The sequence below is a fragment of the Staurois parvus genome, unplaced genomic scaffold, assembly GCF_062004578.1.
Source record: "Staurois parvus isolate SC_StPar_1 unplaced genomic scaffold, SC_StPar_1.0 ptg000021l, whole genome shotgun sequence".
NCBI lineage: Eukaryota > Metazoa > Chordata > Amphibia > Anura > Ranidae > Staurois > Staurois parvus.
In genome coordinates this window covers 14,617,376-14,642,106 of record NW_028317817.1, presented here as the reverse complement: position 1 = coordinate 14,642,106, position 24,731 = coordinate 14,617,376, and positions in this window count along the sequence as shown.

Genomic DNA, 24,731 nt, shown 5'->3' with positions numbered 1-24,731 from the left:
GCCTGATCTGCTTCACTGCTGCTGACATTGGCCTGTGACCTGGCTTCTCTTCTGCCTGCTGTCTCTGCTTGACCTGCCTGCCTGTTACTGATCTGGCCCGTCTGACCCTGCATCCAGCTTCACCTGCTACCAGCCTGCTCTGCTATGCCATCTGGCCGCTGTCAGTCTGCCTGCTACCAGCTTGCTCTACTGTGGCACCTGCTGCCAGCCTTTTCTGCAAGGAAGAATGTCACCAGCACACCGAGGATCACCAATATGGGTCCATAAGTTTTAATGAATGATTACATAGTTACAGCAAGGCAATGTTTTGTCACATGCCTGATGAAGGGATCCTGTGAGACTCTGAAACATTGCCTTGCTGTAACTATGTTATCGTTCATTAAAACTTTTGGACCCATATTGGTGATCCTCGGTGTGCTGGTGACATTCTCCCTTGCTGATTCTGTTGGGTTCCAGCTGATGGTTGCTGCAGCACCCACTTATATACACAGCTATTTTTAATGCAGGAATGTGTGCGTTTGGATTGTATACTTTCAGCCTTTTCTGCAGTGATGTCTGCCTAGAGCCAACTGCTTCACTCCAGGCTTCCATTCAGCAAGGCATCAGCTATTCCTCCACAGACTACTGGACTGATCAGGCACTCGTACCAAGGCCGGGCTCTCGTGGTTGCTAGTCCACCTTCAGTGGCCCCTGAGCCGGAGCTGTACAAGAGGACTTCCTCTATACATCAGGCTCCCTAATGAAGTATGTGACAGTACCAATGTCTCATCAACATCTAGAATAGTGTCCCATTGCAACCTCAACATCTGTCAGTGTCCAACTGCAACATCAACATCTTTCATTGTCCCTTGTGGACCACCAACATCTGCCAGTGTCCCTATTGGACCTTGAACATCTGTCGATGTCCCTAGTGGACCATAAAGATCTGTCAGTGTCCCTAGTGGACCTTCAACATCTGTCAGTGTCCCTAGTGGACTGTCAACTTCTATGCTTGTGCTGTGTGTTAGAAATATCTTAGAAATTGACAAGATTTGACAAGGTAAGGTTATGCACTTAGGGGCTAAGAATATGCATGCATCATACATACTAGGGGGAGTACAACTGGGAAATCAATGGTAGAGAATAATCTGGGGGTTCTGGTAGATCACAAGCTTAATAATGGCATGCAATGCCAAGTTGCGATGTCTAAAGTGAGCAAAATCCTCTCTTGTATTAAAAAAGGTATAAACTCCAGAGAGAGAGATATAATTTTACCCCTGTAGAAATCATTAGTAAGACCTCATCTGGAATATGCAGTTCAGTTTTGGGCACCAACTCATAAAAAGAGCATTGGGGAACTGGAGAAAGTACAGGGAAGGGCAACCAAATTGATAAAAGGTATGGAGGAGCTCAGCTATGAGGAAAGATTAGAGAACTGAAATTATTCTCTCTTGCGAAGAGGAGATTAAGGGGGGATATGACCAACATGTATAAATACATCAGTGGTTCATATAGTGAACTTGGTGTAGAGCTATTCACCCTGAGGTCGTCACAAAGGACAACGGGGCACACTTTATGTCTGGAGGAAAAGAAATTTAATCTCCAAACACAGAAGGGTTTCTTCACAGTGAGAGCTGTGAAAATGTGGAATAGACTCCCTCAAGAGTTGGTTCTGGCCAGCTCAGTGGATTGCTTTAAAAAAGGCATGGATTCTTTCTTAGATACACAGAATATAATGGATACTAACATTTATAGCTAAAGTTGATCCATGGAATATCTGATTGCCTCTTGGGGGATCAGGAAGGATTTTTTTTCCCTACAGGAGCAGATTGGTTGAACTGAATGGACTTTTGTCTTTTTTCAGCCAGACTAACTATGTAACTTTGTGTAAAAAATACATTTTCACATTTCCCAAAAGATTGAGACAAAAAATTTACATGTTCAAAAGAATCATTACAAAATGAGCTGGTGTGTTTTCTTTCCAATAAGTGGTCATTTTGTGGGTGTTTCCATTGTCTGGGTGCTCAAGGGCCTCCACAAATATGATAGGTAGTCAGGAAATAGGCTGTGTAATTTGTGCCTCTAAAATGCCTGAAGATGTTCCTTGAAAGTTGGGCCTCTCTATGTAGCTAGGCTGTGCAAAAGTCTCACACATGCAGTATTATGATACTCAGGAGGAGTAGCAGAATGTATTTTGGGTTGTAATTCTTAGTATGTCCATGCTGTGTGTTAGAAATATCTTATAAATTGACAACATTGTGGGAAAAAAATATGTTTTAATTTTCTTTCCACATTTTCCAAAATCTTGTGGCAAAAAAAAATGACTTGTTCAAAAGAATTATTATGCCCTATAGAAAATACATTGGGGTGTTTGCTTTCCAAAATGTGTTTCCATTGTCCTGGTGCACCAGAGCCTTCAAAAGTGTGTTAGGTAGACAGGAAATTAGACATGTAATTTATGCTTCTTGAAATCCCAAAGGTGCTTCTTGGATTTTGGGGTGTAATAGCAAGTACTGTATGCATTTGCTGTGTGAGAACAATATTTTGTTAAAATGATAATTTTGTGGGAAAAAAGCAAATTTTATTTAATTATTTCATTTTCCAAAACATTGTAGGAAAAATTACTACAATAAAAAAATTCACCATGCCTCTCACGAAATTCCTCAGGATGTATATGGTTTAAAAGGGGTCATTTGGGGGGTATTTGTACTGACCTGGCATTTTAGGGCCTCAGGAAATGAGTTAGGCAGTCAGTATGTCAGGAATGATCAATTTACGTATACAGTATATGTACCATAGCTTGTAGACTCTATAACTTTCCCACAGACTAAACAATATACACTGGTATGGGTTATTTATACCAAAGAAATGTAGCAGATTACATTTTGGCTTAAATTTGTGAAGAACGATTATTTATTTGCAGGAATTTACAAAAACGCTTTTTATTAATTTATATAACAAAAAAGTAAAAAAAACCCACTGAGGAATATATTTAAATGAAAGTTTTTAAGGCTAATAGATGAACCCATAATTAGAACATCATAAAATATATAGTATAACAGCAGGGATACCAGAAGCAGAGTTTATGCCATGTGCAGCAGAAATTAAAAACTGAAAAGCTAATTAAAAACACCTTGGTGAGAGCTTATAGTCTGAGCATCTGCAGTGGCAGCAACCTCCAACATTGCTGGTATCCTTTAAAAAAAATATTTTTTTAAGGGAAAAATTATGCCCAGTTAATGTAGCTTTGTAGGGAATACATTTGCATCTATAGATCCTAATATCACTTTCCAAGCTAAATGTTGCCACTGGAAGAATTTTCTTGTTCAATATTTTTATCTGAGAAATAAGACCGTGTATAGTAATCATTCAAGACAATCTTTTATCTCATTGTTGTACACTCTCATAACAGTTTCAGCGCTAACAAATATAGTAGTCAAGTAGTCAGCGACATTAACATTAACATTTAGAGCAGCATATAACGTAACATTCATTAAGGCTTGAAGGGGGTAGCCCCATGTCATGAGGAAAACTGCATTTAAAAGCACCATCAGAAGAATTTTTGAGAATGAGAGTATCTTGAGATTTGGGACTTAATTGTAATCTGTTTACCACACATGCCCTACTTAGCATGCCTTCTTAGCAAGAAGCCAGAAATTCGGAAAGTATGGCTACACAGCTGTCATTCCATTGGCAACCTGGTAAGGTACTGTGATAAAAAAATTCTTAGGGATTCAGACATTATGGGGCTTATTTACTAAAACTGCATGGTGCAAAATGTGGTGCAGCTATGCATAGAACCCAATCAGCTTCCAGGTTTTATTGTCAAAGCTTAATTGAACCAGCTGAAATTAGAAGCTGATAGGCTCCCATTTACAGCTGCACTAGACTCTGAGTGTACCAGTTTTAGTAAATACCCCCCTATATGACCATAATATGTCTTTTAGACTGTGCTAGATTCACCATTAGTAGGGATGTGCTTGATGTTCAAGTCGAACTTAAGTTCGATCCGAACATCGGGTGTTCGTGTGCTCTTTGAACACACGAACATTTAGGGCGTTTGGTAGGCTGTTCACATGCCTCCCCACGATGCACTGCACTCTGACAGTGCATTGTGATTGGCCAAAGCAATGCACCTGACCACAGGTCAGGTGCAATGCTTTGGCCAATCACAGTACAATTGTGTACAGCTGACTGGCAAATGTCATATGCGGCGAGTGTTCCGCAGGTGAAAACTATTGTGAATAACTTGCCCAAAACAATATGTCAACACTCTTTCAAAAAAATGTGTCCTTATTCATATATAAATCAATCTAGATGCCAAGCCACAGCAATGGAGGATGGTTCCACTGTAACACTCCACTGGTAAGCACTTCCATTGTCTCCAAAAATAGTCTTGTATTCCTAAAAATAAAATAAAAGCACTTCCATATATTAAATAAAGTTCCTTAAGCTCCCAAGGATGTCCTTTCCAGGACTCGAAAATCAGGCCTTGTGTGACATCATTACCTATGTTAGTTGTAAACACATAGAGAGGATGGTCTGTGGAGTGCGATGGATGAATTACTGTAGATGCTGTTTGTTCCACCTAAAGGATAAGTTCACCTTTCATACCATGTTACATGATACAACCATATTCAGGGTGTAACATGTAACATGTTATGAAATAACCTGCCCTAAATGAACTACCAAGTCGCTGTGAGAACTGTGGTAGTTCATTGATTCTTCCTGTCATCAAGCATAGTTTTCACTAGAAGGGCTTATTTTTATTATCTGAAGTATAAATGTGTGAGTTTAGCGAGCGCACCAATAAAAAGCTGCTGATGCACAAAAAGGAACCACAAAGCCTTTCTAAGAATATGACATAAAAATAGGGTGTGCAGCGCTATATAAATAAAACACACTGTCTAAAGTATGACAAAATATGACAGAAATGGAAAAATCCCATAAGCTGGATGTTAAACAGTCCAAGGTAATATAATATCAGTCCAAAAAGGAGGAGCCTCTGCACGCCTTGACGTTAAGCCACCAGATCAGGAGGTCCGGTGGCCATCATTTATATTCACTGGTCAGTGTATTTAAAGAGCTCATTTACACTATACCTGTATAGGTACTCTAACCCTGTACGTTTACTGTTTTATCTTAATGATATATACTCAATAAATACTTTTTATAATACTACACTATGAGCGTTCTCATCTCTACTACCTGGCACTGAGCCTCCACATCTCAGCCCAGCATTCTAGGAGTCCACCCAGGCAGGACAATTTGGGAAATTGGTCCAGATCAACTTCTCTGGCAGCCGTCACCCTATCCACCACCAGAGGGCACCTTTATCATCAGGCTATACCTTCATGGGACCTCCGGCTTCATGGAATTTCTATGTGCACATTAAATTGCACTTCCGGTGAGTGGGCAATTTTTCTACACCTTCATGTTAGGATGCTGGAATATACCCATTTGGATTAAAGTCGTTTATACTCCATCACTGGAATATACCTTTTTGGACTGATATTATATTACCTTGGACTGTTTAACATCCAGCTTATGGGATTTTTCCATTTCTGTCATATTTTGTCATACTTTAGACAGTGTGTTTTATTTATATAGCGCTGCACACCCTATTTTTATGTCTTATTTTTATTATCACAGAGTAGTCACTATTTATATTATATTATGTTTATCACAATTTTGCTTTAAACATTATTGAATATATTAATATGTATTTGCATGTTTCATAAATGTACGAGGGTTCCTCAAAAAGTTTCTGTACTTTTTTTAACATATATACTGTATATGTATATATATATATATATATATATATATATATACAGAGAGAGAGAGAGAGAGAGATGCATGAACGTGTGGACACTTTTTGAAGACCCCTTGTGTATGCAGTGGGATATTTATTTATAGGCATTTGCACAATAATCTCATGGACTAGGGAATAAGAAACAAAAAAAGGACAGTGCTTGCTGCACTGTTTTTTGGTTGTTTATTTACTGTATAATTGTGTGGAAAGGTATGAAACACAAGCAAGCTCCCAAACGTTTTTTTTTCTAGTGTGAACAATCAACTCGTATAGATTAATGTACTTATTATCACATTATTGTAAATCAGGTTAGGGCAACGAAAACAAGAAAATGTTTAAACATTTATTATGTTAATTATAGCTTATACAATTGCAACACAAGTCATTTCATAATTGAATGTTATAAAAAAATTACCTTTCCTTTTCAACCTGCAGGATGCTAATTCTCTGTAAAATGCAATTCAATATAGCAATCTGGAGGTGTTCTGAACACAGAAGGTGTACACAGCACCCCTCAGAAATGTAATTTCCTGCTTATGTGATTCACTTACTGATTTTCTCAGAAGTCTGCACTAAGATACAAGTCAGAATTTGGTCATCCCCTGAAGCAAAAATGTAAGCTTTGGTGAGTTGACTGAAAAAGGCAAATAGTGTCTAAAGGGATGCAGACCTTGCCACTTTCCTCATTAGAACCCCGCTGGTGCATCAGCTGATAACTATAAAATCACTCCCATACAGATTCACTTTGCACAAGGACACAAACAGCTTTTTCTTCAGAATAACAAAAGGTAGGAATCTGCAACAAATTTTGTTAAATCCTTGCAATGTACATGGATCACCCAGAGGTGAATGTTTTTTTGTCAACAAAACTGGAGTTACTCTTTAAGAAGCTATATGTTCCTACAAGCCCTGATAATGGAAATCTAGCCTTGCTCCTAGGGTTGTGTTGGAAATGTTTGTGTTGCAATCAAAAGCAAGTAGAATTAGTGCTTTCTCAGGAATGGCCATACATTAGTTCAATTTCATTTGAAATTTTTAATTTTCATTCATTCAGTTTTTCAAACGTTAGCAGGGTCAAACCAGATGCAGATAGGCCATTTTTCTTGAATGAAAAAAAATTCTAACAGTGGTCCATTCATTCCAATATTGAATGTTAATGCAAACAAAATTTTGAAGTACTTTTGAAAGACATTCATCAAGTCATCAAATGTGCTGAGAATTTTCTCATACCGGTATGTTTTTGTACACATTTTCACAAGAATGTTTGAAAAACTACCAGTGTACGGCTAGCTTTAGATATAGTCAGCACTATACGCATACATGGAATTTCATGGAAATGGTGGACAGGTCTCTAATCCCAGAAGACGAGAGTAGGAAGAAATCAAATATGGTGCTGGTGTCCTAACACGGACAGCTGAAAGTAGGTTTTTTGCAGAGTGTCTAGCATGAGTAAATTTTTTTAATAACACACATTCTTTGCTACAATTCTGGTTTAAGAACAGTGTTGCCTACTTTGTTGGTGTGTCAGTGGATAAAACATGTCTTTCCAAGTGAGAGGCTTGTGTTAACCTTCAGTTTTAAGGTATGAAACATGTGGTCTAGTTTTAGGCTTCAAACATATAGATGAAATTGGGGTCAAACGTAAATGGTGCAGCTGGATCTTGGAAAGCTCTCAACTTATCTGCAAGCACCTAAGAATATTTCTGAATAACTTTGTTGATAGGTTCAGAAGTGATAACATGGAAACCGAAGACTTTGATTTCTAGGTGAGAAAACACATTTTAAGACAGATGTTTTGACTAGGTACAAAACACTTACATTACAGCTTCCAATTAATCCACAGTTGTAATATCATAGCCATGAATAGAACACCTAGTTATTAAGACATAGATGGATAATGAATAAATATCCAGTTAGGACAAATTTTACAGTTACTTTGAATATTTAGTGTTAGTCCTGTTGATGTTTGAATGTGTTATAGTTTTTTGACCTGTGTTCTTGTAGTGGCTTTTATAGTTTCTGAGTGATATTTTGTGATGCATCAAGGTCAACACATATTTATTAGCTCACTCTTCCCATACAAACTTGGATTTGAAAATTGGATTTATCAGATCTGCACAATCAGTTTAAATCTCACAAAATTGGGAGTTTATAACTAATCCCACTTCTGGTTCCAGCCAAAAAAACATTAAAATTAAACATTAAAATAGAAATGTTGATTCTACGACCTGTTCTATGCATCTAATTTATTTACTTATTCTCATATAGAAAAATAAAGAGCCAGTGTTTTTAAAATGCTGAAAGTGGTAATTAAGCAGTAGTTAAAGTGGAATTCTAATCATAAAGTAACTAGTTCTAAACCTACTCCCACTCTCATTTTAAAGCTATTATTATTATTATACAGTATTTATAAAGCGCCAACAGTTCGCTCAGCGCTGTACATTACAATGGGAGACAGTACATGCGACAGTACAATAACAATACAATGTGATACACAAAGGGATCGAGGGCCCTGCTCTTTCGAGCTTACAATCTACAAGGGTGGGGATAGTGGTACAGGAGGAAATAGCTGTGGGGGATGGAGTGGTAGGAGGAGTGGAGGAGTCTGGGGGTCTGATAGACCTCTTGTGTTTCTTTAAAGAGGATCTGTGACCAGCAATATGGCAATAATAAAGTTCAGAGAAAAAAAAAGTTTAAAGTAACACACTGTAAATGAAAAAAACACACAAAACACATTTTAAAGCCCCCAGTTCCCATATACATGAGCAATTGCAAGGGTTGGGTGCGGTTATGTAGGAAAACATCAATCACACTACACATTGTACATATCTCTGCACACACTAGAGGGAGAGGAATAACTCTAGGGCCATTATTCATGGTTCACTATTTAAACTGATGACCTGTAAAGGCTTTTAAAGCGTCCCCTATATGGACGATATTTGGTACTGAAGTTTGCCACCATTTCACAAACACATGCCATTTTAAAGCTTGACATGTTTGGTATCTATATACTTGATGCCAACCTCATCTTTCATCAAATTGGGTCATATATTGTGTTTTTCTGCACTGGAATTATTGTTAGTGTTTTTTAACTGAAAATATTCATTTCATAACCCTGTAAAGAAGAGATAGCTATACTTACCCATTCTGAAACTGCTCCACTCCGGTGCAAGGCTGAGCTGTCAGAGGAGCTTTCTGTGTAGATCAGAGGCAGCCAACAACCGATGCCCCATAGTAAGTCTATGGGTTACATCTGCTCCTATTCATTTCCCAGCCATTGTCAGCTTTCTCTCTCCACACAGAAGGTGCTGCTGGAGAGACCATGTGACCGGATCGGAGCAGCTTCAGAAAATTATAGCGATCTCTTCTTTAAAGGGTTAGGTAGATATTCTGAAGCCACTCCAATCCGGTCCCAGGCTGAGCAGTCAGTAGCAACTTCTGTGTTGAGTAGTGGAAGCCAACAATGGATGCCCCATTGTAAATCTATGAGTGACAGCTTCTCCTATTCATTTCCCAGCCACTGTTGGCTTTCTTTCTCTTCACAGAAGAAGCCACTGTAGAACATACCAGAGTGGCTTCAGGATAGGTAAGTATAGTGATCTCTTCTTTATCTTTAGAATGGGGGTGGGAGTAGGTTTAGAGTTAGTTAAGTTATGACTGGAATTCCACTTTAAGGAAAAAACAAATCTGGCCCCTCTGCAAGTTAATTACACAAGAGGCATGGTTGTGGCACAGTGCTCTGGACTGACAGCACATTCAGTGTGCCCCAAAATCAGAGCAACGTGCGCACTCGTCAGTAACATCACCAGCTGCAAAACATGTGAATATCTCCTGAACCTGCACCATACACACAATATTCATTTTACCTACTTATTATAAGCTTACCTTTAGGTAAAAATGACAAAGCAGAGTTTACTACCACTTATATGTCAATAATGACATTATTCTTTGAATAATAAAACCAAAATTGTCAATAACAGTGTGTTTTTTTTTATATAGCAAAGTATAAGTAGGCCATGGCTTTTCTCCGCTTTTTCTTGCACTTACATCTAACTGCAGTTTCAATAAAATACATTTCATAATAGTAAGATATAACAAGATTGTCTGTAGCAATCAGAAAGGCATTATCTCATCTCCCCTATATGCACATCCACTGCACATTGGTTTATCCTCATTTTCATAAGTCAGCTCAAATGTTTATTATCAAAGTGTGTCATTTTTTTAATAGAAGCAAAACATTATATCAACTTAATGCATAGTATTTGGGGGACTTGTAATTGTGGCACGGATATCCATTAACGTGACTGGGCCAAATAAATATACTTAAAATGATTATCCTTCCTCATATCATATACAGTACCTGCTGTATACAATTCTGATCTCACTGCAACAAACCTTTTTTAAGCAACTTTGGTATTCGTATGGCACAGGAAACAAATGAGACTTGCCTATGCTATTTTACACAGACACAAACAGGATGAAGGGATGGGCCTACAGGACATAGTGGTGTATTACAAAGCCATGGCTCTAGTTCGAATTTTAAACTGGCATCATGACAACTTTGGGTGCCCTGTGGGTACTGTCAGTAGACAGAGGGCTCTCTGACTCAAGTAACTCAAGTTACTGTATGGGATAGACTAAATGCTGACTGTACGTTCGCTTCCTGGTCTTCCCTCTTAACACCTCTAGGAGGCTTTCAGTGGTTCTCCCCAGGGGAGGACGTTCACCTTTTATATTCTTGGGGAGCAGACATGGATACATCTGTGATGGTGTGCGGCATCAGACCCAGCCCTTCTCACCAACTCATGACTGAAGGACCAGCCAATCTCGCACCACGCTGTCACTTGCCTAACAATGCCACTCTCAGCTGCGCCCTGCACAAAGATTTTCCAGCTTGCGGGACCACAAACTATGTGCCAGCAGCCTGAGAGTGATTGTTACTGGGTCAGGTTAATTACACATTTAACTCTTCACACTACCACCACCACCTTTTTGCAGAGAAGGATGAAACTCACAAATCTTAGCAGTAACACTATGATATTAGTATAAGCGTCTGTAATACACACTGTCACCACAGACAGATGTATTCAGAGGATTATTACTTACAGTAGCACTCTTCAGAGACAGGGATTCTTTAGTTTGCATTAAAAGCTTTAGAGACAGTTCAATGCTTTTCAGAAAATAGGATTTATTACTGAAAAAGGTCAAAATGGTGCAATTAAAATATTTACAGAAAAATATGTAACAAAAATATAAAGAGAGCAATAAAACAACAGAGAAATAAAAGAAAGAAGTTCAGAAGGCAGAATACTTGCAAAAGTCCTTGGTTTGAGCAGAGTCCAATCATCCGAACAAAAGGCTGCTTTGGCTCTAAAGTCTTAGGTGGTTCCTGATCGATGTTAAAAGGAGAGCTCATTTTTCTCCAGGCTGTCAGTCTTTTTCTATCACCTCAAAGGGGTGTCTCCTGAGAACAAATGGCCAATCATCCCATTTGGGGATGGGGGTTAGGCGGTAACCAAAGTTATGACCAAATCCCTTTCAAGGTCATACTAAGGTCAATAACCTTCAATAGGTACAGGTAGCATCCTAGCAACTGGCAGATTAATATTTATAATTATGTTCCGAACGCACAGATACCAAACTTAGCATTTCTTTGTCACTCCGGATAAAAGAGACTGCTTTATGTTCTTTTGTAGGTACTGATACAGTCATGCAAGGTCTCGTTTAACTCATATTAAAATGACCTATCCGAATATGTACTTCATATTAATGTGCCCAGTTCTTGCTGAAGTGTATGAATTTGTATGAAAAATGACTCATGTGGAATGTACGTTTAATGGCATGCTTTAGCCCTAATGGCCTAACAGGTCATGACTGAATGAGTTATTGTTTTACGATCGAGCAGCGGAAAGTGGTTTTTCAAAGAGGATCCCCTGGGACTAGACTAATTAGTGGTTTACAGCCATGGAGCTCATGTAGCTGTGTTTATCTAGGACAAGAGGCACTCCTGACCTCCGTTCACTTACAGACTCACATTCCATTCTAAAGGGAGGAGGAAGGACAGGAGAAACAACACATCCGTGACCTAACAAGATGGCTTGTCATGTACAGCGTCCATGCCTTTATTGCGCACAATCGTCACATCTTGCACTAAATTTGCTCCTGGAAGGAAGTTGTTGTCCATAGAGACCCTGCAGTCCCTTTATGGAGACTTCCCAATGTTGTCTTGGCGGCATCACTAATTACGTGATATTTTTTCTAAAATGCAACCAAACAGTGTCCACGGGATACACTCTCTTTTTTTGAGACCTGGTGCATACATCCCTCAGACACAAGACACCTGCTTTCGTATATGTATAAGCTAATACTTGGGGCCTAATCCCAGACACCTCCGTTATACATTAGAGAGTGGGAGAAGGTACTGGAGGCAGAAAATTATCCTGACCCACTTTGACCCATGTTTCCTTCATTAGCAATTGTATCCAGGAATCCTCTTATAAATTCTTAACTAGTAGATACAGAACTCCCTCTCGTCTAGCTCAGATGTTTCCAGGTGCTGATCCTAGTTGCTGGCTGGGCTGCCTCCAGCTGTACACCTTCATCCACCTTTGGTGGTCCTGCTTGAAGATCCAGGTATTCTGGGAGGCAAATACCCCTTGGATAAAGAAAACAACCCTTAAATCATTTCAATATAACCCGCTCCAGTTTCTATTCCATGATGTTCATCCATCAGTTGTATAAGAAAAGTGTGACTCCCCCCCTTTTAAACACAGCCAAGACCCTGATCCAGAACTCCCTCTCGTCTAGCTCAGATGTTTCCAGGTGCTGATCCTAGTTGCTGGCTGGGCTGCCTCCAACATGCCACCTTCATCCAACATTGGTGGTCCTGCTCAAAGATCCGGGCATTCTGGGAGGCAAATACCTCTTGAATAGAGAAAACAACCCTTCAACCAGTTCAATGTAATTTGCGCCAGTTTCTATTCCATGATGTTCATTCATCAGTTAAGTTGTATAAAAAAGTGTGACTCCCCACCTTTTAAACCCAGCCAAGACCCTGATTACATGGTATTGGAAACATGCTGCTTGTCCTACATTAGCTGATTGAAAACGGGAAGTGGGCAAAATCATGGAATCGGAACGTTGGGTGCAATCTGCCAAGAGCAACTTGATTGCTTCCATGACATATGGTTGGAATGGATGTATTATTCCTTGAAGATCCTAGATGACTGAACACACACCTTTTTTAAATGTTATATCCATTTAAACCTAATGGTAATCTAGTATTTGTCTCAAGCCTAGTGCCTCCTCATTATCTGTTTTACCATCTTATTTTTTTGGTACTTAGCACCCCACACCAGGGGCGGACTAACTATTTGGAAACTGCCTGAGGGCCCGGGGTCAGTAGGGGGCCCCATGAGATGCCCCTGGTACCTTTTTCATAGGCTTTTTTGAGTTTGGGCAAGGACACAGGGACCCCATGATCCCCTATTGCCCGGGGGCCCCATGAGTTGTCAGTCCGCCCCTGCCCCACACTACTACTTTGACTCTTCTAAATGATTATTTTACAATATGCATCCCCCCCTCCTTTCCCCACACACACTATTTCCTCAGGTGGTCATTTTCTAAGTGTTATTCTACAGGCATATCCCCCGTATTGGTAATTTACTGGGTAAATTGTTCCTGTTTGTATTTGGATTTGTGGTTTGCACTTTCTCCTGTTTCCTGTGGCTACCTATGGTCCTAAAATGAACATTCTCCCTCCTCACTTGTTTTTCCCACTTGTATTAGCTTTTGTCCTGGGCACAACAGGATGTGCATTGGCTATTGTTGTAGAAGCACTGTTACTATATCCTGTTGAAATTACGTTTGTGTTACTATTTTTTGCCAGCCCCTTTTTTGTATTACTGTTCTGTACAAAATCATAATAAAAAGTGATTACAAAAATAAAAAAAAAATCTTAATGCATAGTAGTGATATTTATATTACAGTAACTTAATGCATAGCAGATATTATATTGTTTATTCAGTAACGTGTTCACTACAGCTTTGCAAAACTGACATTTTTCTTTTGCAGAATAAACCTGTTTTTGTAACATGTACCTTCTAATGGAATGAGTAAAAAGCACATTCGTTCCTGGGCAACATCCTTCCATGTAAACTCCTAAGCTGCTCTCTCGTCTGTGTTCACAGGGAGGCAGATCACAATCTGGGCAGACAGAAAATGGACTGTATATAATTCTGGCACCTTTGTTAGCTTGCTGAGGTATCTGTATGGTGCAGTATTAGAGATTGTTTTCTGAATAGCTCAGACCTCAGCCACGTAAATATCTTTAAGATAGCTGGAGAGCACAGAAGGCCCTATTATGATTTTGCTGCTGGACTTGGTCATTTATAAATAAGCTTTTGCTAGCTATCAATCAATTTTTAAAGGGGATTCAGCTTTAGACAAATATTTTCCTATCTATTTATAGGGGAGGGATTGTAGAGGGGATAGGAAGCAAATGCCCCCATGGGCACTTTGGAGAATCAGGAACTGAGAAAATGAGAGGGCACATACTAAGATCAGAACATAATACACATATAAAAACACCGTTGCATACTTTTAGGGGCATATTAATATAACAATGACTGTGACTTTCACCAAACATTCATTGGCTGTGAACTAATCATTGTAATAACACATGTACCTAGAAGATTCACCTGCAGTGAGTATGTGGTTATTTGGTACATGATTCATTGCTTTAGAAATATGCCCCAGGTTTTTATGGGGTTTTTTTCTATTCCCATGGGCCACTCATTTGTGAGCAGGTCTGGGTATACTGTATAGGCCATTGCCTATTGTATCAGGGCTACCAGGGGCAGCACACATACACTCACACATCTTATTGCTGACTGTCAGTAACACATTCATGTATAAAGCAAAATGTTTCACATCTCTTCTCTACCAGTGGAGTCTCACAGGGTTCTGATTGTTGCTGTTCCAACATAATCTGTGTACTTTTAATTGCAAATAATATGCTGCTGTCAAACTCATACCATATCTTTTGAAGAGAAAACATAATCAAAGTTTACTGAATGTATATCCATGGCACTTTACACCAAAAGGAACATAATTGTGCATATTCTTGCAAAGATGACTATCATATGACAAACCTCTTAACCACTTCCCATCCGCTCTATACCAGAAATACTGCTACTGGGCAGCACAGGTGCACAAAATCACACATATATATATATATATATATATATATATATATCACATAATCTGGCTTTCCAGCTGCGGCTGTCAATCACTGGGTCCTGGCTGGTCATTACTTGCTGAAGCCCGGTGATTTCCGACGGTCTCCAATGGGGAGGAGAACTGTTTTGATTACTAACAGTTTTCCTCCCTGTCAGCTTGGGCACACTGCTTTGGATGGCTGTGCACAGTACAGCCATCCAAAGCAGTATGCTTACAGTAAAGCACACTGACAGGGTACCCTATGTAAAACACTCCCAGCACACAGTTAACCCTTTGATCGCCCCTCATGTTAACCCCTTCCTACCTAGTGCTTTTTTTGAGCACTGATCACTGTATTGGTGTCATTGGGGATGTCAGTGACACCAAGTCAGTTCCCCCCAGTGTCAGAATGCTCGCTGCAGTCCCGCTATAAGTCACTGATTGCTGCCATTACTAGTAAAAATAAAATGTAAAAAAAATTCCAGTATCTATACCACCATTGTAAATAATAAAACTTTCACGTAAACCAATTAAATTACACGTATTGGGATTTTTTTTTGCAAAGACATGTAGCAGAATACATTTTGGCCTAAATTTATGGCGAAATTTGATTTTTAATTTTTTTTTATTGGACATGTTTAATAGCAAAAAGTCAAAAATATTGTTTTTTTTTCTCAAAATTGTCCGGCTTTTTTTTATAGCAAAAAAAATAAAAACCGCACAGGCGATCAAATACCACCAAAAGAAAGCTTAATTTTTGAGAAAAAAAAGACATAAATTTCATTTGGGTGCAGAGTTGCATGACCACGCAATTGTCTGTTAAAGTAACGCAGCACCGTAACACAAAACATGGCCTGGTCAGGAAGGGGGGTAAATCCTCAGGAGGGCAAGTGGTTAATAGTACAAGATATAATAGCCTTTATTTAGTCATAACAAAATTGCTCAGAGCAAGATAACTCAGAGTCTTCCAGAGTCTATCCTGCTTGCTCTCACTTAACAAACTATACCTTTCACATGTCCACACATTCTTGTTTATTACCATTCTTTAAGGTTGCAATTGTCGAGAGGAGCAAGAGCATAACCACCAGGCCTGTAGTCTGACTGAAGCCATGTTCAAAATTTCCTAACATTGTCTCTTTTTCACTCTGCTGCTAGGCTTAGTGTATCTTGTATGGCCATGACATCCAATTAGCTTTTTTGTGGTACTAAGCCTAACCAGTCAACAGGGGTAGGAGTGGGCAGCACAAGTGAGTTGACTTGGGGATGAAGGAAGTATAAATCCAACTCAGGTTAAGGGTTCAGGTTGAATACAAGGATGAGTGACCTTCCCATTTGCTTGTCAGATTGCTTTTCCACTTCTTTGCTACATTAAGCACTGTGGAAAGCATTTAAACAAGACAAATGCTTACTCAGATGCTTTCCAAAGCATCTGTCATCAGTCAATTGAAGGTTTACTCTTCAGAAGTTCTGTTTATGGGACTCATCAAATTCCGAAGCAGTGAGTGAGAGGGTTTCCCTTCCTGGCTGTTCGTAGAGAAGTCAGAGGAAAGTGGGGCTTGGTTAGTCCTCAGAAGACATTCACATCATGCCTTAGCCTGTTCTTCTTTTCCCTTAGTTGCTATAATGTCTAGGTTAGTTATGTGAAGTGATGTTCTTACCAACAGAAAATGAAATCGACATGATTAAACATGTGCCATTCTTGGAGGCAGTTGGAAAAGTTCTAATACCAATAAAACAGCTGAAGTCAATATTGTGAGGGTTTGCTAAATAAAGCCATGGACAAGTGATACACTTCCACCTGGCTGAAACATGCCAAAGGCATCTCAGATTTCCTTCATGTGTTCAGATGTCTGAAAGAGATGTTTTATAACAGTTATGTGCTCAATAAAATGTTTAACTGTAGCACCTAAGTCTGCCTTTGTGCTGACCTCCTGTAATCTCTTGCAGATCAGCATTTAGACCGGGAGAGGAAAGGGCAGTACTGTAAGCCAGTAGGACTTTACTGCACTGTAAACGTCTGTGAATCTAACAAATGGACCTTGATGATTGAAGGGTATAGCACAGAGATAACCTCATTAGTGAGCTGCTGCACATCCAATATCCAATCAGAGTCTTTCCCAAGCTGCGTTGCTTTAACTATGGTGGATAAAATGATTTTGTATCATATTTGGCAAAGTGGTATGATTAGAAAACTGGCTGGATATAATTTCAATGTTCTTGGCAGTGAACATACTGTAGTTCACAAATGTTTATTTAGCTGTTTGCCTACAGTTCCACTTGATTAATTGCCCAAAACTGGAGAGTGTGGAGAGTTTCAATGAAATTGCACAGCAGGTCTTCTAAGGCAAAGATACCTCTAAATAGGATATACGCTATTTGTCCTCAGCCTAAAAATGAATGTATTTTTTTTTAATTGCTCTTAAGCCACTTAATGACGAGATTATTTTTGCTTTCCAGTGGTGCATTTGTTTGAGATACAGTCTTAATAAGTCATCTAATATTTTGAAATACCAAGTCTTTTTACTGTACTACAGTGGCAGCAGGAGAGTGCTGTAAAAAAAATCAGTTCTGTACCTATTATAGATGTGTTACCTTTTCTGCTATGGTATTGTTTTGTCACTCACCAAAATTCTGAAATATCTCATTTACTAGCAAAGGAGCAACAATGCAGTTCCCCGTGCTGGTCAGGCAGGAACGTGTTTTCTTTGGTTCCACTGTTGCAGCCAGTGACATGATTACGTGTCTTACAAGGATTTTAAATTACAAATATCCCTACTGAGATGCAATGTTTACCTGGTGGAGATCGAGCTGGAGATGGGACTTCTCTTGCACCTCTTGTCCAACATACCTGGTAGTGATGACAGGAGGCGTGAGGACACAGAGTGGCATGAGAGCCTGTACAACAGGCAGCGCCAGCTGGTGTTTGCAGGCAGCAGATGACCGTAGATCAATAGACAGGAATTTGGAACTTTAACATGCAATACTTGACTGGCAGACAGGAGTGTAGCCAGGACACAAGCCAAAAGGTCATCAACAGCCAGGTAGCAAGCTGCAAGAACATCAGGCAGAAGACAGAGTCAGGATACAAGCTGAGATTGGTACACAGCCGGGCAGCAGAGTACAAGAGCAGAAGACAGGAGCAGAGTCAGAATATAAGACGAGGTCACAGCAGGCAGACAGAATTCCAAAGACAGGTCGGGGCAAGCCGAGTTGTGCACAGACAGGCAGTTATAGCAGGTCAAGGCCAAGGATAAGCAGGAACTAACTGAAAACCACTCAACAATCCATTCATGTCATAGTCCAGCTTACAGTACAGCCTTTTGCTGCCAGCACCTGCCATGCACCTGCATATGTTTTTGTGCATATGCTAATATGTTTGTGCATATGTGTTAATGCCTGTGTTGCAATGAGCCTTTGCACAGAATTATGAGCATGCACCTGAGCATGAGTATGTGACAGTCTTCTGGGGACAACATATACTGAGCTTCTCTTACAGGTTGATTTACTAAAGGCAAATAAGTTGTTTATTTTGCAAGGGAACTTGCACTTTGCAAGGGTATTTTCCCCAGAGAGTGAAAGAGGTGAAGCTTGGCTGACTTCTCTCATCAAATCAAGTGCAAAAATGCAGGTTTTTGTTTTATTTTGCTTGCACTTGATTGGGTAACATATTTTCAAAATGAAATTCAACACATTCACTAAATTCCCTTACAAGGTGCAACTTCCTTTTGCAAAGTAGAAAGCCTATTTGCCTTTGGTAAATCAACCCCACGGGTTACAAAACATGTCCACATTTGGCTTCACATTCTATGTTCTCTTTACAATCAAACAAAACAGGATTTCCTAATAAGCAGAGTAACAGAACATTAGTTTATTTTACTGGCAGATTTCAGAGCAACAAACTGTTCTGTGGGGGAAAAATAGCTTATATCAATCTCATAAATAACACCAAAAGGTCATATAAACTCTTGAACCTGAAAACCTGAATTTTTTAATAGAACATGGTATCCGAGTCCAAGTTCCATTTCAGCGCTCATACTCCCAGTGGAAGTTCTTTCAATGTTTTCTAGATTGCAACAGTAAAGGGAAGTATGTGGGAACATCTCCAAGAATAAAGGGAGTTATGTTTAACTCTAGTGTACTGACATTTTGTTGAGCCAAGGTTAGATGTATATTATTAATATTTATTTGGTTCATGTACTGATAGCATTGTTTATTTTGTCTTAAATTACTGGGAGAAACTGACAGATACAATAACAATTGTTATTTTAATATTATAGAATATCATCAACATTCTGTGAGTAAAAATTGAATTTTGTTTGGAAATTCAGACAAGTGATGCCAGCAATGTAAAAATAGTTTGAAAACGTGTCAAATCCAATTGTGAGCGGTAGAGAGAGGAACCCAGATCCTATCATGATGTCACAAATCCTGTAGGAGAGTTTGCTTTACAGCTAATCTATTATGATTTAACGGGAGATCTTTATGCTTCAGAAAAATGACAACTAAATACATATTTATTGTGTTTCTATATCGGTTTGGTTTGCAAACAGTACATGCACTAGCTCATCTTTGGCTTGGACTTGGGAGCTCCTGGGGACTGGGCAAGCCAGTGCGATGCCCTGCCAATTTTGCTCATGTCAAAGTGCACCAAAGTGATTAGGGGATCGAAGGTGAAATTTGCATAGCGCAGTTGGCAGCTTCACAGCAATGTCTGTATAGCGAAAATATGAAAATGAAATCTGCACCTCCTAATTAGCGTACAACCTAGTCTAATTTATAGGAAAGTGCTCCAGCATAATTGAACATGAAAGGAGTCGCTGGGTCAAACTGTTAATTGATCAGGAGATATGAATGAATGGTGCTATTTTTTTTAGGCTTACAGTTAAGCCATTGTAGTACAATAAAGGCCCCTGTGATGAACAAGGAGAGCAGAGAGAGAGCACACAGAGGCAATCAGAAGGAAACCAATATGCAGGAATTTGTTGGGGGACAGTAGGAGAACCAGTTCAAAGAATAAACTGTAGGCTCAGCAATGAAGAGTGACCCTCAAGACGGCAATATGGGACAGAAAAGGGAAGATAGTCCACAAGGCAAACAGAAAGCACAGCAAGGGAGAGTGTTCCTCAGGACGACAATGTGGGATAGCAAACATAGGGGATAGTCCACAGGGCAGCTGGGAGACATAGCAAGGGAGAATGTTCCACAGGACTGGAATATTGCACAGCAAACAAAAGAGGTAGTCCACAGGGCAGCCAGGAGACACAGCAAGGGAGAATGTTCCACATGATGGCAATATAATTAATAATAATAATAATAATAATAGTAAAAAACTTTATTTTATATAGCACCTTTAGAGGTAGCTTCTCAAAGCGCTTTACAAAGAAACACAAGAAATACACAATATAAAACAAAGGGGAAAAAAAGTAAAACTAGGTGAAAGCTTGTCTAAAGAAAAAAGTTTTTAGATTTGATTTGAATAAGTTTAGAGATGACTCTCCGATGATCCTTGGAAGTGAATTCCAGAGTTTTGGAGCATAGCAGGAGAAGGAGAGTAGGGTCGAGTGTAGGAGAGTAGGTGGGGGGGGGGGGTACACAGAAGACCAGAATTTGAAGAGCAGAGAGAGTAAGTAGATAAAAGTTCAGATAGATAATGGGGTTCCAAGCCATGAAGATCCTTATAGGTGAGCAAGAGGATCTTAAAGCTTATGTGAAACCTGCCAGGTAGCCAGTGCAAGGACTCCAGGATAGGACTAATATGGTCACTTGTACCTGACCTAATGAGGATTCTGGTTGCAGAATTGTGTACAGCAAACAAGGGATTGAGTCCAGCACAGGACAGGAATCTGAGCGGACAAGGGATTGAGTCCAGCACAGGGCAGAGATCCAGGCAGACAAATTGGTTGCATCAAGCACAGGGCAGAGAACCAGGCAGCAGGGTATGGCACATCAAGGATATGGCACATCAAGGGTACAGGCCAGCACACAGGGCAACAATTGAATACAGCAGGCATTTAGTCCAGGGTTCAGGACCCCAATCCAGGCACAATGAGGGATGAGCAGCAATAGTTACATGGGTTCAGGGACTCACCAATCAACAGCGGCTGCAGCTGAGAAAGTCCAGGCAGCGTGGCAGGGGAAAGGAGATATGGTGGGCAGAGGGCATTCATAGGAACACCAGAGGGCTGTGTATCCTAGCCGCAGCATCTGGACCCCACAGACAGCAGTTGCAGGAAGACCAGAGAGGAAAGCAGAGTTCCAGTGTCCAGGAAGCCACGTAAATGACATGGAACTACAAGTCCCAGCAGTTCAGAAAGTGAAGCACAGCCCAAATCGAACTATATTTCTCAGCAGTTCTGTGTACCTTCTACACCGTGTTCCAAATTATTATGCAAATTCTATTTAAGTGTCACAAAGATTAAATATTTTGTTTTTCAGTTTAACTCATGGATGGCATTGTGTCTCAGGGCTCTTTTGATCACTGAAAGCAACCTCGGACACCTGTGATAATTAGATTGGCCGGTGAGCCCAATTTAAGGAAAAACTACTAAAGGACGGTGTTCCACATTATTAAGCAGAGCACCGTTTTCAAGCAATATGGGGAAGAAAAAGGATCTCTCTGCTGCTGAAAAGAGTGAAATAGTTCAATGCCTTGGACGAGGTATGAAAACATTAGATATTTCACGAAAACTTAAGCGTGATCATCGAGATTTGTGGCTGATTCAGAGCATAGACGGGTTCGTGCAGATAAAGGCACATTGAGGAAGATTTCTGCCAGATCCATGCATCGGATCAAGAGAGCAGCTGCTAAAATACCATTACATAGCAGCAAACAGATATTTGAAGCTGCTGGTGCCTCTGGAGTCCCACGGACATCAAGGTGTAGAGTCCTCCAGAGTCTTGCAACTGTGCATAAACCTTCTATTCGGCCACCAATAACCAATGCTCACTAATGCAAGACTAATTTTCAAACAGTCCTGTTCACTGATGAGTGCCGTGCAACCCTGGATGGTCCAGATGGATAGAGTAGTGGATGGTTGGTGGACGGCCACCCTGTTCCAACAATGCTGTGACGTCAGCAAGGCGGTGGTGGAGTGATGTTTTGGGCCAGAATCATGGGAACAGAGCTGGTCAGACCCTTTAGGGGCCCCGAAGGTGTAAAGATGACCTCTGCAAAGTATGTGTAGCTTATTACTGACCAGTTTCTTCCCTGGTACAGAAGGAAGAACTATGCTTTCCGTAATAAAATCATCTTCATGCATGACAATGCACCATCTCATGCTGCAAATAATACCTCTGCATCAGTGGCTGTTATGGGGATAAAAGGAGAGAAAGTCATGGTGTGGCCCCCATCCTCCCCTGACTTCAATCCTATTGAGAAGCTTTGGAGCATCCTCAAGCAAAAGATCTATGAGGGTGGGAGGCAGTTTACATCCAAACAGCAGCTCTGGGAGGCTATTCTGACATCTTGCAAACAAATTCAAGCAGAAACTGTCCAAAAACTCACAAGTTGAATGGATGCAAGACATGTGAAGTTGCTATCAAATAAGGGGTCCTATGTTAAAATGTAACGTGACCTGTTAAAATGTTTAAAAAGTTAAAATAATATTAAAAGTTTGATTGAAATAGCTTTTGATTTCAGTAAATATGCTGCAAACACAATAAATGACAATTTTCAGTTCTTTACAACCTATAAAGTCTTTTGAAACTTGCTGTGCGTAATAATTTGGAACAGTGCATTGTAAGTGTTTTATGTTTAAAAAAAATACTGTTATCATTAGGAGATTTGTTCAATAAAATTTGAATTGTACTCTTAATAGTTGATAACATGTAAATTATGCTGACTGTTATTTACATCAATTATTTAGGTAAATGAGAAAAATATCTTTTGCATAATAATTTGGAACACAGCGTAGAAAGACATTCATCTTTCAGCATGTCCATCACAGGAGTAAACACAGAAAAAGTCTGATCCTCTTCTTTGTTAGCTGTTTTTAATTCAACCAGACACCTCACGGTCTAATATGTGTAACATTAGCACTATTTCAATGAAGTGATAAAAGTGTTGCTTAGCAGCTAAGGAAAGGAAGCTCAAGAGTAATTAATATTTGAGTGCAGAGGTTCACTATTAATTATTATATGTAAATACTTACATCAAGCCAAGTTGGATCAATGTAAGTATGGAAAAACAACATTCCTGGAGTTCCACTTTACCCTTGTGAAATGAAGAGTGTAAAGGGACCTGTGCAATTTCTGAACTGTAAACCCTAAAAATGGCATCATTCACTCATACACTATATTGATGTGAATAATCAATATATATGTAAAGTGCTGTGTAAATTGATGGCGCTATATAAGTACCTGAAATAAAAAATAAATAAAATATTACCAAAAGTATTAAGACTTCTACCTTTACACGCACATGAACTTTAATGGCATCCCAGTCTTAGTCCGTAAGGTTCAATATTGAGTTGGCCCACCCTTTACAGCTATAACTGTTTCAACTCTTTCGGGAAGGCTTTCCACAAGGTTTAGAAGTGTGTCTATGGGAATGTTTGACCATTCTTCCAGAAGCGCATTTGTGAGGTCAGGCACTGATGTTGGACCAGATGGCCTGGCTCGCAGTTTCAACTCTAATTCATCCCAAAGGTGTTCTATCAGGTTGGAGTGCTTTGTGCACTGGTGCGCTGTCATGTTGGAACAGGAAGGGGCCATCCCCAAACTGTTCCCACAAAGCTCGGAGCATGAAATTGTCCAAAATGTCTTGGTATTATGGCGCCTTAAAAGTTCCCTTCATTGGAAGTAAGGGCCAAGCCCAACCCCTGAAAAACAACCCAACACCATGCCCCCCCCTCCACCAAATTTTACACTTGGAACAATTCAGTCAAGCAAGTACTGTTCTCCTGGCAATCGCCAAACCCAGACACATCCATCAGATTGCCAGACAGAGAAGCCTGATTGGTCCCTCCAGAGAACACATCTCCACTGCTCTGGAGTCCAGTGGCAGCATGCATTATACCACTACATCCGATGCTTTGCATTGCACTTGGTGATGTAAGGCTTGGATGCAGCTGCTTGGCCATGGAAACCCATTCCATGAAGCTCTCTACGCACTGTTGTTGTGCTAATCTGAAGGCTACAAAAGTTTGGAGGTCTTTAGTTATTGACAGTTATTGCAGACAGTTGGTGACTTTTGCGCACTGTGCTCTTCAGCATACGCTGACCCCACTCTGTCATTTTATGTGGCCTACCATTTGGTGGCTGAGTTGCTGTTGTTGCCAGTTGCTTCCATGTTGTTATAATACCACTAACAGTTGACCGTAGAATATTTAGTAGCAAGGAAATTTCATGGATGGACTTACTGCACAGTTGGCAACCTATCACGGTACCACACTTGAATTCACTGAGCTCCTGAGAGAGACCGATTTTTTCACAAATGTTTGTAGAAGCAGTCTGCATGCCTAGGTTCTTGATTTCATATGCCTGTGGCCATGGAGGTGATTGGAACACCTGAATCCAATGATTTGGAGGGGTGTCCCAATACTTTTGGCAATATAGTGTATCTCCCACTCAATGAACAATCTGACCATCCTCTCATGTTTATTTACACTGAAGCATGTTCCTTTGTATTTAACTAGGTTATGTTTAAAAATGTACTTCATAATTAAAGTGGTTGTAAACCCTTAGATATACCCAGAGAAGCGGCTAGCCTCAGGTGACATAC